Source organism: Pezoporus flaviventris, unplaced genomic scaffold, assembly GCF_033815535.1.
Source record: "Pezoporus flaviventris isolate CSIRO_AGI_PZ_B2104156 unplaced genomic scaffold, CSIRO_AGI_Pfla_v1 ptg000045l, whole genome shotgun sequence".
Classification (NCBI taxonomy): domain Eukaryota; kingdom Metazoa; phylum Chordata; class Aves; order Psittaciformes; family Psittacidae; genus Pezoporus; species Pezoporus flaviventris.
In genome coordinates, this window is record NW_026892593.1 from 23,728,612 (window position 1) to 23,743,916 (window position 15,305).

At 38.8% G+C, this 15,305-nt stretch overlaps 1 long non-coding RNA gene across 1 annotated transcript; it reads left to right on the forward strand.

The window, feature by feature from the left end:
- Nucleotides 1-8,131: 8,131 nt before the first annotated feature.
- LOC133276379 (uncharacterized) lies at nt 8,132-9,367 on the forward strand. The gene is made up of 3 exons (XR_009745857.1): nt 8,132-8,689; nt 8,783-8,899; nt 9,259-9,367. It is a non-coding gene; the product is annotated as an uncharacterized LOC133276379 (long non-coding RNA).
- The last annotated feature ends 5,938 nt before the right edge of the window (nt 9,368-15,305 follow it).

Sequence of the window (15,305 nt, forward strand, 5' to 3'; positions counted from 1 at the left end):
GCAGGGGGAAGAAGGCGGGTTGGGGGGTGGGGGCAAGTGAGTGATCGGCTGCTTGGTTCTGGGTTGCCAGCTGTGCTTAAACAATGACAACCATAAATAAACAAATCAACCTAGGAGGACTCCATCAACAGCAAATTGTTTCTCCATAACCACTGTGCAGTGGCTAACAGGAGTGCAGCCATCAGGTCAGACTTCAAATCTCTTCAAGAGGCACACATTGAAAGGATGAGAGGCAACAGTCACTTGCTTCAATGCAGGAAATTCTCCTTTGAATTTGATATAAGGAGCATATTTTTTATCATGAAAATATTCAACCGTTAGAAGAGGTCATAAAGAAAGCTGTGGGATCTCCATCCTTGGAGCCTTATACTTACATCTCAGATAATTTTCAGCACTACAGATATCACTAGATTATTTAGGCAACTAAACTGTCTCTCATGTGTCTACCTTTTCAATATAGTAATCGTGGTGCCTAGACCAGTACCATATGAACTCAGTGACCATGACCCCACTGTTAGGCTCTTTACAAAAACAATTATCATATTCCTGCTGAACAAACATCTAGTTTAGTAAAGGTGTATTGCCAAACAAATTTTGGGAGAGATTCTGAGGGAATTACTAGAAGTGCTTTGAGATATTTATTAGGGGTGTCTCAAGGGACAGCATGAGAAACAGAATTTCCTGTTTAAAAAGTTTAGGATGGATTTTTTTTTGTAATTACCAGTTTGAGAAAGACTTCACAGGAAGAGTTAGCAAGGGAGATAAGCCGAAATGAATATTTAAAGTGAAGACAGGATGCTGATGTTCAATTCAACAAAGATGGGAGAGCCAATGGAGAAGTAGAAAGGGAAGTGATGTGTAACTGTGCCTTCTCTCCAAGGTCTCAAAGGCCTGGTACTATTTGTAGTGCTCATCAAAATCTACTTGATTCCGTTGAAGGAGAAAGTAACATATGCTTCTGTCAGCTGCAAACCATATGGTCCCGACAGTCAGATATTTTTCCCGTTCTCAACAACTGTAACCACTATCCTTCCTGAATTTAAGAAAGCCTTCAGGAAATAAGTTGAGGGAAGGATCTAGAGAAGACTATAAATGTGATGGTGAAAGAAAGGAAACACTAAAGAAGCTGGATAGTTGGATGGAAGTTTTGGTCAACTTAATGGGTAATTAGAAGTTAGGATATGCCTGACTGAATGGAAGATTTATTTCCATGAAAGGCATAGGGGTCCTCTTCATGAAACAGATGCCAAGAAGAAGCAAAATGGCTCTTTGTTATGTCTGGATGACCCTACAGCATCAGTTGTCCAAGTGTTTTCAATTTCATCTTGCTTAGAAGTTTCATTCTTTCTTCCTTGACAAGACTCTTAACTACAATAATATGCACATGCATATGCATAGGACATGAATATGTGTTAGAACATGGGAAGCGCATAAGAATTCTGTATGTTAAAAGACTGTCTTCTCCATATGCCTAGCATTAATCGAAGCAGAAGGAAAAATCTGTGCTTGCCTAGATTCAGTTATTTCATTTTGTAGTGTAAATATAAAGATAAGAGCAACCAGGAAATTACTGATTTTGCCATTCTGTTACATACTAGTATAGAAAACTTCACCAGCTTCTTAAATAAGAAGTTACATGTGAGATCCTTTGGCCATGCATGAAGCAGTGTAGATAACTGGAACTCTATGAAAAGCATCTTAAAGTGTTGTGTGATGATGTATGAAAGCTATTGTTGAAGCAATATTTTTCATACACATGAGATATTGAAAGCATTTTCCCGTCTTTTCCATGCACCACTTACTTGTCAAAGTTTGCTCTATTAAATGGCTGCATTAGCAAAAACGCTATACACACCATCCTCCCAGATAGCACAGAAGCAAAACACTTGGTCAGTTTTTCTAACTAAAAGTGAAAGAGAGAGGAGTTATTATGAAAGATCCTATAATGTTTATATGGTATCTATCAATGATGTTACTATAGTAATTTCAGGAAGTCAAGGATCCACTACGATCTGAATAGCATATTGTACTCTGCTGAAAATATCTTGAGCAACCTGGAATTATTCATATACAGATTTAATATTGATAAAGTAAAGACAAAAATTGTATAATTCAATCAAACAAAGCAATAAAGCACAGCTTCCTGAAGGAAAGTGCTTTAGTGCATATGTACTGGTACTCAGTCCTTGCAAAATTCAGGATAAGATCCAAAATTCAAGACATGGCTGGATTGACCCCATCTTTTTCTTCTATTCCACAGTGAAATAAATGGAGACAGCTTTGAGGAAAGAAATCTTCACAAGACTCCACTCTTGACAATTCTTCATTTAATCTCTCAGGGTAGGAAACAGACTGCAAGTAGAAAACATGCTGGTAGAAGCTGTGAAAGCAGGAATATGAAAATGATGGTTCAATAACAGGAAATGTGTTGAGATTTATGTTCTGTTCAGCACCTATTCCTCTCTAAGAATGGCGCTTTGTGAACCAGGCAGCAGTTTCAGGAAAGCTGTGACAAAAAATACATAAATTACTTAGAGCTTAGACAGTATAGAGTGACAATAATCTAAATATGTAAGTACAAATACAGATCCGAATCCTTTTATGTGTGTGGGACTAGAAAGCATCCCAGTGTGAAAGGGTGAGAGCAGGTTAAATCTCTTCCCACATTTCAGCACACCTCTCTGGTTCTTCTTAGGACAGTCTGTAGGAAGGGGAGCTTCCTACAGACAGTCCTAAGAACAGTCTAATCTAATTCCTGTGTCCAGGAATCCCATCCTGCACACACAGCATAATACTCCTGAATATGGATTTCAGTGACAGACAGCTCTTTGGCTAAAGCTGCTTTTCTGTCAAAATGCTGATTTTTTGGGACAAAAATGTTTTCTGAGAAAGGTTGTAACTGAGCAAGCCTCAGCCAAAACACAGGCAGTCATTTCAAGGAACTTGGATCTTTGGGCAGGTTTCTCTCCAAAACTTGTGCACATTCTTGCCAGTGTTCTGGGAATCCTGCTCAGTAGGTGGATATCAAAGATATCCACCTGTTAGCAGGGAAAGGGCTCACACAGGATAGATGCTTGTTAGACACCTCTGGGAGCTCCACCTCTCGCCAAACCTAGCTCTTGGCTCCCCATCTGCAGCCAATGACTGCTGTCTGTGCAGCAGGGCTGTTCCACATGTATGGGCTTGAGAGCCTCACTCAGTAGTCTGCCAGCCAGACTGGCAGGAGGCTGAAAAGATAAGGAGTGGACCTGGGCTCTAGCGAGCTTTAGCCTGACACATATTTTCCTAGCTTTCCTTTCAGCAGAGAAGTTACCACAGACATTTCATCCAGTAATCCAGGGAAGAGGGCACCTGGCTGGTCATTTATAATTTGATTTGAGCTTTTAGAAAAGGGCTTTTTTCTTCTTCCCCTTCACTGACAAGTGGCTGGCATCTTTGGGTTAAGGGGAGTAGAAGATGCTGTTACATCACGAGAAGAAAAAAGGATGCAAGGACTTTAAAAGGAAATCCTTATGCGGGAGTGAAGCAACAATCATGAGGAAGGGATGACGTTTGGCATCCTTCTTCATTCACATAAAACCAGTGTGTCCCTCATGCTGGGAGCTGAGGACATATTTATTTATATGGCCTCAACTATTATAGTGTCTAAGCAGCTCTTAATCACTAACAGCTTATTCTTCAGAGCCCTCCAGAGAGGTGGAATCTTCATTTAAGAGATGACGACTGAAGCACATTTAGCAGCTGTTTTTGTGGCATGGATGTTGTTTTTCTTTCACAGTAATAGAGCAGCAACCCTCCCTCTCCTGGTGCCACTTGTACCTGGAGGACCCCTTCTGTATGAGGCCCATGTGCCCCCTGCCTCATTCAGCATGGGCTCCAAGGCAGCTCCTCGTGTTGTGCCCAACAAATCCATACTTGGTACAAAATATGTAAGCCACGTGACATGCAGGAGCACTGCAACACCCTGCTGTACACCAGGCTTCTCTGATTCTCCACATGTTCTTCATCTTCCAGAACCAGCTTCAGCAGAGCCTCATCCTTATAGGCAGAGCTGCATGTAATAAGCACGACTGCTCGACTGCTATTGCTCTGCTTTCAGCTTCATTCAGGAAAAATTGAACTGGTTCTTTTTCTTAGTTTGGAAATGAATATTGAGGTACAGGTAATGACTGTGCTTTGGAAAATATCACAGTGACTAAGCAGCTCTTCTGGGAGCCTGAGAGAGTTTCTGTGGAATTTCAACATTACTTTATGAGAAAAAAATATTAAAATAAACTCTGCATTTCTCCCTTCTTTCCTTCCTGCCACAACAAAGGCCACAGAGCTTCCCACAGATGAATATGGAAATGAGCTAAACCTGGAAGCAACATTGAGCTATGCTCTTCATTCTCCTCAGTTCACTCGTTCTCTTTCTGTTCCTACTTATGTAAATTTTAAATGTACTTAGGAATAGTTATTAGATCATATTAAGGTTCGTTTCATCATCTTGCAAAGAACAGATGGAGAGAAAGGAAGATGAGAAAAAATTGAAGAAAAGAAAAATGAAAAAAAGAGGACAAAAGGAAACTAAGAAAAGTCTAGAAAAAGAAAAGGACAGAGATAATACATATTGGTGGTGCCCTTTTCATGACAAATACCAACATACTTCTCAAGTTAAAAATTCACACGACTATTGCAGTGACTATAAAATACAGTTCAGAACAACTTGGACAGTAATGGCCTTACTGAAGTGCCATGAAATGTTTAGCTGACTTCAAGTATTCAGAACACTGCCTTTCCTTCTGTTCACACAACGTTAGCAACACTTACGCTTTAAGGACCTATTTACTCATTCACAGCAAACTTCACTGAATTCCATGGTTTTCTAGATCATCCTTGGCATGATCCGTCAGGCCAAACTGCTTCTCCACTCTGTCTTTCTCATGAAGCAATGCTGCCCTATGTTGAGAGCTGCCCAGTTGGCACAACAGGACAACATACTACAAAGGGCATTTATGTTTATAACTGCCCCTGGTACACCTCTCCTTCTGCCAACGCAGTCTGGACAGCTTGCATGAGGGATCCCTCTGACAGCATCCTCAGTTCTTGTAAGCACATATGGAAAGCATGCCCTCAAAACTCATTTCAGGGTCCTGATACTACTGCACACAACTCTCTGTAACAACTCTGTGGCATCATCGAGGTGCCCCCTAGCACTGGGGAGTACCCTATGTGATTCTCAGTATAGGTAGCTAAAAAGTAGGTGCAGGTAACTAAAAGAAGAGCCAGCACTTTCCATACAAGTAGCAGGTAAAGGGATTTCAGCTGCCGCTATTCAGTCCAGCAACCAACCAACCAACCAACCAACCAACTAGCTATCAGTGAATGTGGTACAGCAGTGACCAGCTACAACACATTTCACCAGGGAGCATCATATCTCTTGTTTATACCTGGTCAGCCAAACTGATTTAAAAACAAAAAAAAAAGCGCAAATTAAAACTGAAAGGACTTGCCTCCCATTACTTGTGCCCATATGAAGGCATATTAAAAGTAGCAAGACACCAAAGCTCAAAAATTTACCCAAAATCACAAAGCTGAATAGTAACAGATCTGATCACAGTATGGGGCCTATCTACTCTTTAGTCAGTGTATGTTTCAAGGAATCTTGCCATTTCTGCAAAACTACCACAGAAGTCTTAGGAGTATCAAACTACTAAAACTCAGGGGTATTGTTACCTCCAGAAGCAGAGATTTAGTGGGAAAGAAGCTACAAAATTTGTTTAAAATGTGGGGAGAAAAAAATAATTTCAAAAAAAAAGGATATTGTGGAAGAGAAATTTATTGTGGTTAATAAATGAGTGAATGTGAAAAAAAAAAAAGGACTAGAATGTAAAACAGTCGTAACAGGTATAGGAAAACTGAGGGGAGCAGAAGAAAATGAGAGAAGTAAAGATGAAAGTTGGAGGTTTTTCTGGTATAAGATTTCACTCCTACACAGAGAAACGTTTCCAGACAGAATCTTTATTTTCCAGACTAACTTTTGTTCTTAAAATGTCTTCCTGAGGTGACTTAAACTGGAGAAGAATCCATAATCTGAAGAGTCTGATGGACATCGACAGTGGAGTGTTTTAATATCAGCCACTGCTTGATCTTTTGAATCTGTCTTGATGTTGCTTTTCTAACACTATTTTTTAATTGCTGCTTTCCTGTGTATTCTAATGTTTCTGCTACCTCATTTGACCAATCTTAATGTACAAATAAACTCACTTCCATTAGTGTTGCAGAGTTGAGTAGAATGTGGGCCACTAGCCATTAAAATTCATTTGGAATTTTATGCCACAGACAAAACAATCTGGATTTTATCGAGTGTAAAACCAGTCAGAAATCTTGGGAAATTTGTTGATAAATATATATTCTATTGACAGAATTTGCAACATATGTTCATGCTACATTTAACTATGATATATTTCACTTTTGCAGTCTCCCATGTGTACTTGAAACTGCAAATTTGTGTGGTAATATAATAATGATTTGTTATTGTATTTAAAAATTGCAAATATGGGTATTAACATTAAGGTCTATGTATCTTCAGCTTGGTTACTATCATGACATGATTTTTCCTACCTATACTGGACACTTAGAAAAACTATTTTTCATAGTTTCAATGTTTTACATAATATGCTAATCAAAGATTATCCTTCTTCTGTGACCTCACTTCTTCATTCAACAAATCACTGTCTTAAGTTTTACTTTACCTTTTTCTTCTTTTTCCTCACAAACACGTCACAGTATATCAGTAAAATATTCCTATGTACTGATGGGTGCTATTTTGGATAGCCTTTTTACATACTAGATATCACCATTACAGTACCATTTTCCAAAAAATCTGATTTTCACATGATTTTAAAGCCACATCACAATGTTTTCACATTATTGAGGAAGTAGTTGATGTGACTGTGCCTTAGATTTTTATACAACTCTCCTGATTGAGACAGTCTCTCATATCAGTGATAGCAATTTATTTTTTTGGCAGTATAATTCTGAGGTTTTCATAAATAAAGATAATTTGGAATATTATTTTTATAGATGTTACTTTTTTTCTGTTTAAAAAGCAGAAATATTTGCTAATAACTTTAAATGTGAAGTTGATCTTATTTCTGAATAGTCTTCATGGGAGGAATTATAAAGAAGATATCCATTATGCTGTTAAACATCTCATTGATTTTAAAACTAAACGCGTTTAATTGCAGGTTTACATATTACAAAATTGTATTGTACTTGGATGCTGAGGTCTTGCCACTGTTTTTTTACCTTCTTCTAAAGCAAATAATTTCAGCAACAGTGAGCAGCTCTCAACTATATGTAAGACTAGAGCGAAAATGGGAGGTGCAGGGTGCTAGTATTAACTACAATATCTAAAAATTGCCTGTAATATGAGAAGTGGATATGGATTTCTACAGATATTTGGATTTAGCATATGAAGAATGACTTACAATGGAGGTGGCAGTCATTGATGGGTATTTTTTGTCAGATCAAGGCCATCTTCCTCAGTTTGGAAGAAAATATGTTCTTTATGTTTTGGAATATGCACTCGGTTTGCGTATCTCTCCAGATAAATGAGTTACCCTTTTAGACATTTGGCAATTAGAAGTAGGACCATTCAAATTTCAATGCATAATTGAACTACAGATGCAAATTTTGTAGCCAAAGCATATCCACAAACATGAGTTTCACCCTTTTGGAAATTTACCTTTTTATTTGCACTACTTGACTACAGAACATCCTGAGTCAAGCTTATGCTGTCAGTGCTTTAGAATTATCCGTTGGCCACCAACAAGATGTATCTTTTTCCGGTTCTATTTGACTCATCACTTTTGCCTGTCCCGCAGTCCCACTCATGCACAGGTCCCAAACCTAGTGTGAGAGCTCCAATAAATTTTGACTGCCACCTTCTGTGGCATGTGTAAACTCTACATGAATCACTACCACTGATGGCGAAGCTTTTATCATCTCCATACAGTGCCTCTTCAGTGATCTTTCTCTTCATCTAGATGTTACACAACATTACTGCTGCCAAAATTCCTTTTCCATTCATTTCATGCATACCTACTGCACTGACCCCCTTGTGTGCCTGTGTCTTGTCCTGAATGCTAAATGCTGGCCAGGTGAGTGGCATGGTCATTTGGCAGGAGATATGAGGAACTAGTGACATATATCCATTAGCTACAGGGTGACTATGGAAAAGGTCATCTATACAGCAGTGGAAAAAAGCCCTATTGTCTTCATTATTTCAATGTGGCTGTGTTGAATTGTAATCGCTGTGTGATAATTCAGGAATTTATTCCAATTGATTTTGTATAACAAGAATAATGTCTCATTATGTTGTGTGATACTCCACAAAGAAAGACCGTGAAATAAAATAGTGCTTTAGTCAGTGGTGTTCTACATGATAAGAGTTATCCTATGAAAGACATTGTCCTATCATTTTCTCTAGCGTCTGGGTTTTCTGTCTTTCATTTATTACTATTTTGTGATGACAGTAACAGAGATGTTGTTTTTCAAATTCATTACTATTGCTGTTTCTCAACATTTCCCATGGTGAGATAGAGCATCGTGCTTCCATTTCCCTGCTAATCACTTTCTCCAAGGAAACAGATAGGTTTCAAATTTATGTTGATAATGAAGGTGCTATTTGTCTACAGCTATCTTGGTAAGCCTTTTTTCTCTCTGTCTTTTTTCTTTTTCTCTTTCTTCTTCTTTTTTTTTCCTTTCTTTTCAGTACAGCAGCCTTTGTGCTTTCCAGGTCACTGGAAATGGGACAGAATGCTCTGAGCGGTGTGCCCTACTGAGTGGAACTGTTTTGTTCACATGCACTGATGCTCCCTTTGTAAAGAAAAATTGCAGTCAGGAGAATGCAAAGGTGAATGTTTTTATCCTATGCTCTAAGTTTAACAAAACAAACACATAACAGGCCTCCTCTGTATTTCAAATATTTCACAGATGTGGTCAGGTGCTGATAATTCCATTTTGCTATGGCACTTAATTTTTATTGCACTAATGTTTCTGTGAAGCTGTTTTATTTATGCAATGACAGTCTAAAGTGGAGGTATTGTCCAAAGAAAACTTGTTTCTTTACGGAGGCTTTCTCTGCATAAATAACATTTTTTCTCATATTATTCTAATATTCCTAATGTTAAAGGAAAAAGTAAAAGTTTGTATAAAAAAAAAAACAAACGTGTAAGAGCACTTGAAATAATAATAATCTGCATTATTTTAAAGGATCTCAAGGGGCAACATCTGCTTTGCAAGGAAATGCAGTGAATGCTTGCTGACCTGAGATGCAACACAGGAGAAAAGCTGAAGTGAGGGAAATCTTTGCTATAAAGACATAGTTTTTATAAACACACACACACACACACACAAAAAAAAACCCAAAAAGTCTCTTGCTTTAAAAAAGGTAAAAATGGAGCTATGGAGCTCACCCTGTCTTGAGTCTAATGCAATAGTTTTTTCCTATCTGCTATTTTGTGAGATGTGTACTCAAAGACTGATGGATTTGGGTGCAGAAAAGAAACAGAAAAGGCAAAGACTCGCTGAAATATTTCAAAACAATAAACTTTTAGTTGTCATTCAGAGAAGGGAAGGGGAGGGGAGAGGAAGGGAAGGGAAGCTTTGAAATTATAACTGGCTAACTGTGCTCATAAAAATTATATTCTCAATATGTTTTGAGTGTTATACCATAAAGCAAACTGAATAAAAGTCTCATTCTTATTCATGTCTATAGAACAGCAAACCACTAAAGACTTCATCTCTAACAGACTGAAAACTTCAGTGGTTTCCTTTTTCTGGGAAATCACAATTTTTACAACTATAGTAAATATTTTGGAATGTACTAGCAGATTTTTTTTTCATAATGTATCTTTTGTTGAATATCCAGTCAGAATCATCCACACAGTATCTGACAAAAGTTCTTTCATTAAGAGAAAACAGCATATATGTACATATAGAATCATAGAATAGTTAGGGTTGGAAAGGACCTTAAGATCATCAAGTTCCAACCCCCCTGCCTATACACATAGGAACGCAATTTAAGATTGTTCTATACTCTAGAAAAAACCTGGTTATGCAGACTATTACTAGAGCTGATGAAAACAACCCAGCTATGTGTCCTATACCACAGAAAAAGGCATGAACCTAGATTTCCAAAATACAGAAAACTTTGACTCACTCCAGTTCAATATGTTTGCATACGTCCATTTTCAGGAAGGGACTGGTCACTTGTTTAAGTGCTTTGCTAGGGCAGTACCAAAGTATTTCATACTTTGCAGTATTGAGTTTTATCTACTATTTACCATCTTTCTGGTTTCCTTGACTTTGGAGCATGTTTTCACTTAGGATTCAGTGGCAGACTGCCATTTTCTGAAGCACTGTCATTGTTGCCTTTAGAATCTGGGCTTTATAAATAAGGCCTTGAGCCTGTTAAGTGTAAGAAATAAGACCAGATCTCAAGTTCAGGTAGTACCTCTGACGGGATTCAGAAGTACATATTCTCAAGTAAATATACATGTGAGCAGTGTTCCCCTGACACGGGGAACTTTATCAAACTGGAACACTGAAATGCACGAAAACAAGAAAGTAATCAAATGTTATCAATAATCCTGGACTATCTTCTATGGAGGGTATCCTTTATAATCTGCAGAGAAACTTTGATATTTAACCTGAGTTTTAGGACAAACTGACTAACCTCAATTTTTAATTCTAGGCATGCTTCAGTTTCTAAAGTTCTCCCTAGGCACTTCAATGCAGAATTTCTTTGATTCACTGCAAAATGAAGTTTGACATATCTTATTATGAGAAATACTTCATTTGAAAATGTACAGAATAGCTCTAGGAAAACAACAGTACACTCAGAAAACCTTGCCAGTAGTGCAGCCTTTCTACAAATGCAACTGACCAAATTGAAATAATATTTCCCATTAACAATGAAGCTTGCAAATAGCTGTGAGTGGAATTGGTGAAGGTACTCTCACTGTAACACTGTTAGCCAGAAAATGTTTAATTTATAAGTTTGCTATGCTGTCCTGAGAGCACTTACAGAGAATTCTGTGGTCTCACTCATTGTAAATAGCACTCTCACCTCTCTTTGTTGCTGTGGGAAAAACATAGGTGGAATATTTATGCAGCGAGTCTTAACGTACCAGTTCCTCTGAGTCAGTGTAGAAGACATTTCACAAGTGAAGTGACTGAATCCCAGGTTGCATAAAACAAGTCTGTCAAAACCTCATAACCATTTTGTCCTTCTCAGCAGAATACTGTCATTTAAGTGAAATCAGTGGAGTAATGCCCACTAACAAAGGGCTTGGATTTAGTTCTGCAGCTTTTCCCCCACCCTTCTTTTCTTTTCCATTCATTGTTCTCCTCTTTCACTGACATCTACAATGGTATCTTACACACCCAGACATGGCTGATATTGGCCCACACTATAAATCAGATTGTTAATTCATACTGTTAGTGTTTCTTATTTTCTGAGGATTCCCTGGGATGTCACAGCCTTTTCCTTTCCTCCCAAAGAAAACTGCAAAACATGTTCCCTGGTTGGCTCAATATGTTAAGATTATTCCACTGAATAGGCTGTCGGGGCAGGTGGTGGTGGTGGAGAGAGGGGGTGAGAATGAAGAAAAGGACACTCTTTATCCATATAGGTTTTTATTGGTTAAATTTATCAGACAAAGCTGTTAGCCCTTTGGAATCAAAAGGTCATTAGTTGTGAATGCAGGGGTGCATGGGATACCAAAAGCAAGTTAAACCATCATGGCTTTCTCATCATTCCCAGTACCACTGTGTCCTCCATGAGGCTTACTCATGTCTGGGAGACACCTCAGTGATAACCAGCTGGAGAGAAAGAAACTGGCAGCCTCACTGTCACTCCTAAGGGGTCATTTCCATCTTCAGCTTTTTTCCATTTTTAAAAAAATCTTCCTCTCCGTTTTATTACTAAAAAAAGCCTGCAGTTTGCAAATCTCAACATTTTGTTGTGAGCCATGGCTGTCATGTTGAGATAAATCAACGCCTTCAACAGCCAGATATGGTGAAGGATTTGCTAGCTGTGTGAGCAGCCCATCTGACCAGGTGCTGTATTTCTGGTACAAAGAGGGAGTACAAAGGAGTTAGCACCAGAAATAGAAGCATTTTCCAGAAACATTTTCCCTTTTCATCATTTTGTTTCCTTGGGTGCATTTTTTGTTATCTATATAAGAAAGATAATGCTGCTACAAGAATAGTCCCAAGTTTTCTCTTCCTCCCACTAATGACTCTAAATCATTCTTGATACCATCCAAAATATTGTCCTGCAGAAGGGGGAGGTTTATACACTTCTGAATGAGCAAAATTTTAAATGCAAATTTTACTTGGCTGAATGCTCAGAAAAGGAGACAGTGGGTTCATTACAATATGCAGTGGTTGAGATGCATTTTAGAGTTAAGGACCAAGGTGTCTCATAGTGTGGTTAGGGTGAGTACAAGAAAAGGCAACCAGTACTGCTCCTCTCAGATGTGTAGTACGTGCTCAGTGTAGCAAACATGATGACTGCACTATGTTGCCAGTGGCCTGACCACAACACATTGATTCTTTGGTGCTCTACTTAGAGAGTAGTCCATTACTCAACTTACCTGCCAATTGGACAGAAATATTTTCATGTTCTTCCACCTCCAGCACAATCACTGGAAGTCTAGATCTTTATTATTATATGTATCTGCCTTAACAAGCCATGGCAATGTAGCTTTTTTTTCTCATTTCCATGCATGTAAATGAGGATGTAAGGGTGTGCAGATATAGAGAGCTGTCAGTTACCTCATGTTCTCTACCCTGTCAATAAAGTCATTCAGAAATACAGCTTCATCACGTAACAGTAGCTTTGAAAGAAACGTAAAAAAGCCTCTTTTACATCACGGAGTCTCCTTCATAGGTGTGCTGAAGCAGGAGACCTAATTACTTTATTGGCTGTCTGCAAACAGGCAGATAAAGAGTAAAATATTACATCCTAGCACAATGACCAAGCAGTGGCAGCAAAAAGAGGAAGGGTAAGAAGATAAAGAAATTGTAGTTTTGTTGTTACAAGGAAAACAGTACAAATCTTTGGGGAAACATGCTGAAAACTGGTGTTTAAATCGGTGTAGGTAATATAGGTATTTTCAACCAGGTGTTCAGTTAATAGGATTTAATATAATAGGTGTTGCCACCTGCTCCATCTACATTTGTATTAATAAAAAAGAGCACAGACATGCTGTGACCTCAGTCTGCATCAGCACATTGGAGAATTTGGGCATTCTCTGCTGCTTGTAAATATTCTTTCTTCCTTTGGAGATGTGCACAGGTGAATGTATCTGTGGGAACTGATAGAAGCAGTTCACCAAGATAAAGTGCTCCTATATTTCTGACATTTCAAAAAAATCTGCTTCGTTCTTAAATAAACCGTTGAATGAATATTCTCATAGAACACTACTCAAGCATGCAATACAGATTCACTAAAAGCCTTCCACTGCCCTCCAGATACACTTAAGAAAATAACTCCAAATGGAAGGATGATACACACAATAGCTAAAGGAAATACAGTCACATTCAAAAAAGATGAAGAAATCAGAAGCAGCCACCTGCATTTCTGAAAAGTCCTTTGGGTCTTGCTTTTGACAGTCTAACAAAACACTTCACAGCCTACACCCATGTCTGCTCCCAAAGCTTTCAGGTTGAACCGCAGGCTCTGGCTTGCCTTGCTGTTATGAGAATAAGTTGCCTTTATGAAAAGCTGTTACTTAGGAATAGGAAAGACGACTAGAAATCAGTAGTAGCCAGGCAGTTCTTCCTCAGGAACTTTGTTAAGCATTAAAAAAAGAGTAAGCAGAAGAACTGCAGGAGTGTTAAGGGATGGATCCCCAAGACTTTCTTCTATGCAGTCAGAATACCCCAGGTGCCAGCTCCAGCTGCATGCAGAGGTAACTCAAGTTCAAATTTTGCATGTGCCATGGGACAGAGGGAAAAGTTCTGTCCTGGGCCCACTGTTTGAAATAAAATTGGGAAGAGCCAGTCATGAAGGGGGTTGCTTGATATCATCTTTTAGAAAAAAATAGAACACATTTTGACAGTCAGAAGCAAGAAAACATGATAAGAAAGTTGGGGTTGTTCAGCCTGGAGAAGAGAAGGCTGCGTGGAGACCTCATAGCAGCCTTCCAGTATCTGAAGGGAGCCTACAAGGATGACAGAGAGGGTCTCTTCGTTGGGGACTGTAGTGACAGGACAAAGGGTATTCGGTTCAAACGTAAACAGGGGAAGTTTAGATTGGATATAAGGAGGAAGTTCTTTACTGTTAGTGTGGTGAGGCACTGGAATGGGTTGTCCAGGGAAGTTGTGAATGCTCCGTCTGTGGTGGTGTTCAAGTCCAGGCTGGACAGAGCCTTGTGCAGCATGATCCAGTGTGATGCATCCCTGCCCATGGCAGGGCGGTTGGAACTAGATGATCTTGAGGTCCTTTCCAACCCCAACCATTCTATGATCCCATGATTAGCCTTGTACTAGGTCAGTGGGAATATACATGGGAATATGTAGTGGCTGATCTAATTGTACTCTGGTTCTACAACTCCTGGATTTCAGATTTTCTTCCTTCTCCACAATTTAAATAACAATAATTTACCTGCTTTCTTATATTCCAGTTATATTAGTTTCCACCTTTGAGATAAACTCTTAGAAATTATGCTTTTGTCTTTACTTTTCACCAATTCCCATGTTGGGCAAGTGGGCTGTCTCCCAGCATGGTGGTGGCTGAGTACTGTCAGTATCCCAGGGAACTCTCTCCTAATCCTCCCAGCTGAAATGGTGCTGATCATAACTCTCCCAACTGTTTTTGCTCCGTAACATCTTAACTATTTGACCCTTGAGCTCCACAGCAAAGCCTGAACTGAAACATCAAACAACATATTCTTAAAACACCAACATGTCAAATTCTTCACAAAGGGCACATAGGTCAATGGTAAATTTTTAAAAACCATTCCTTTTTGTATGATTTTTTCAAGTGTGGAAAATCCTGGAGTAAAGGCTCTTCCCAGGGTCTTTGTATCCTGTAGAGTTACTACCTCCTCAATAAGAAAAAAGGTGCTCTTTTTAAGGCTATGGGGGGCATACTGAGCTTCCCATCCCCTCTCTTAAATGTTCTGCCTTTCTTTCCCTCAAAAATCCTGTTGAAAGGAGTATATTTCTTAGAGAGAAAGTCAGAGAGAAGGACTAGAATAGCTTCCTGCAGGCAGTTGCCAGGTTGATATATCAAAGCAATATTGCTT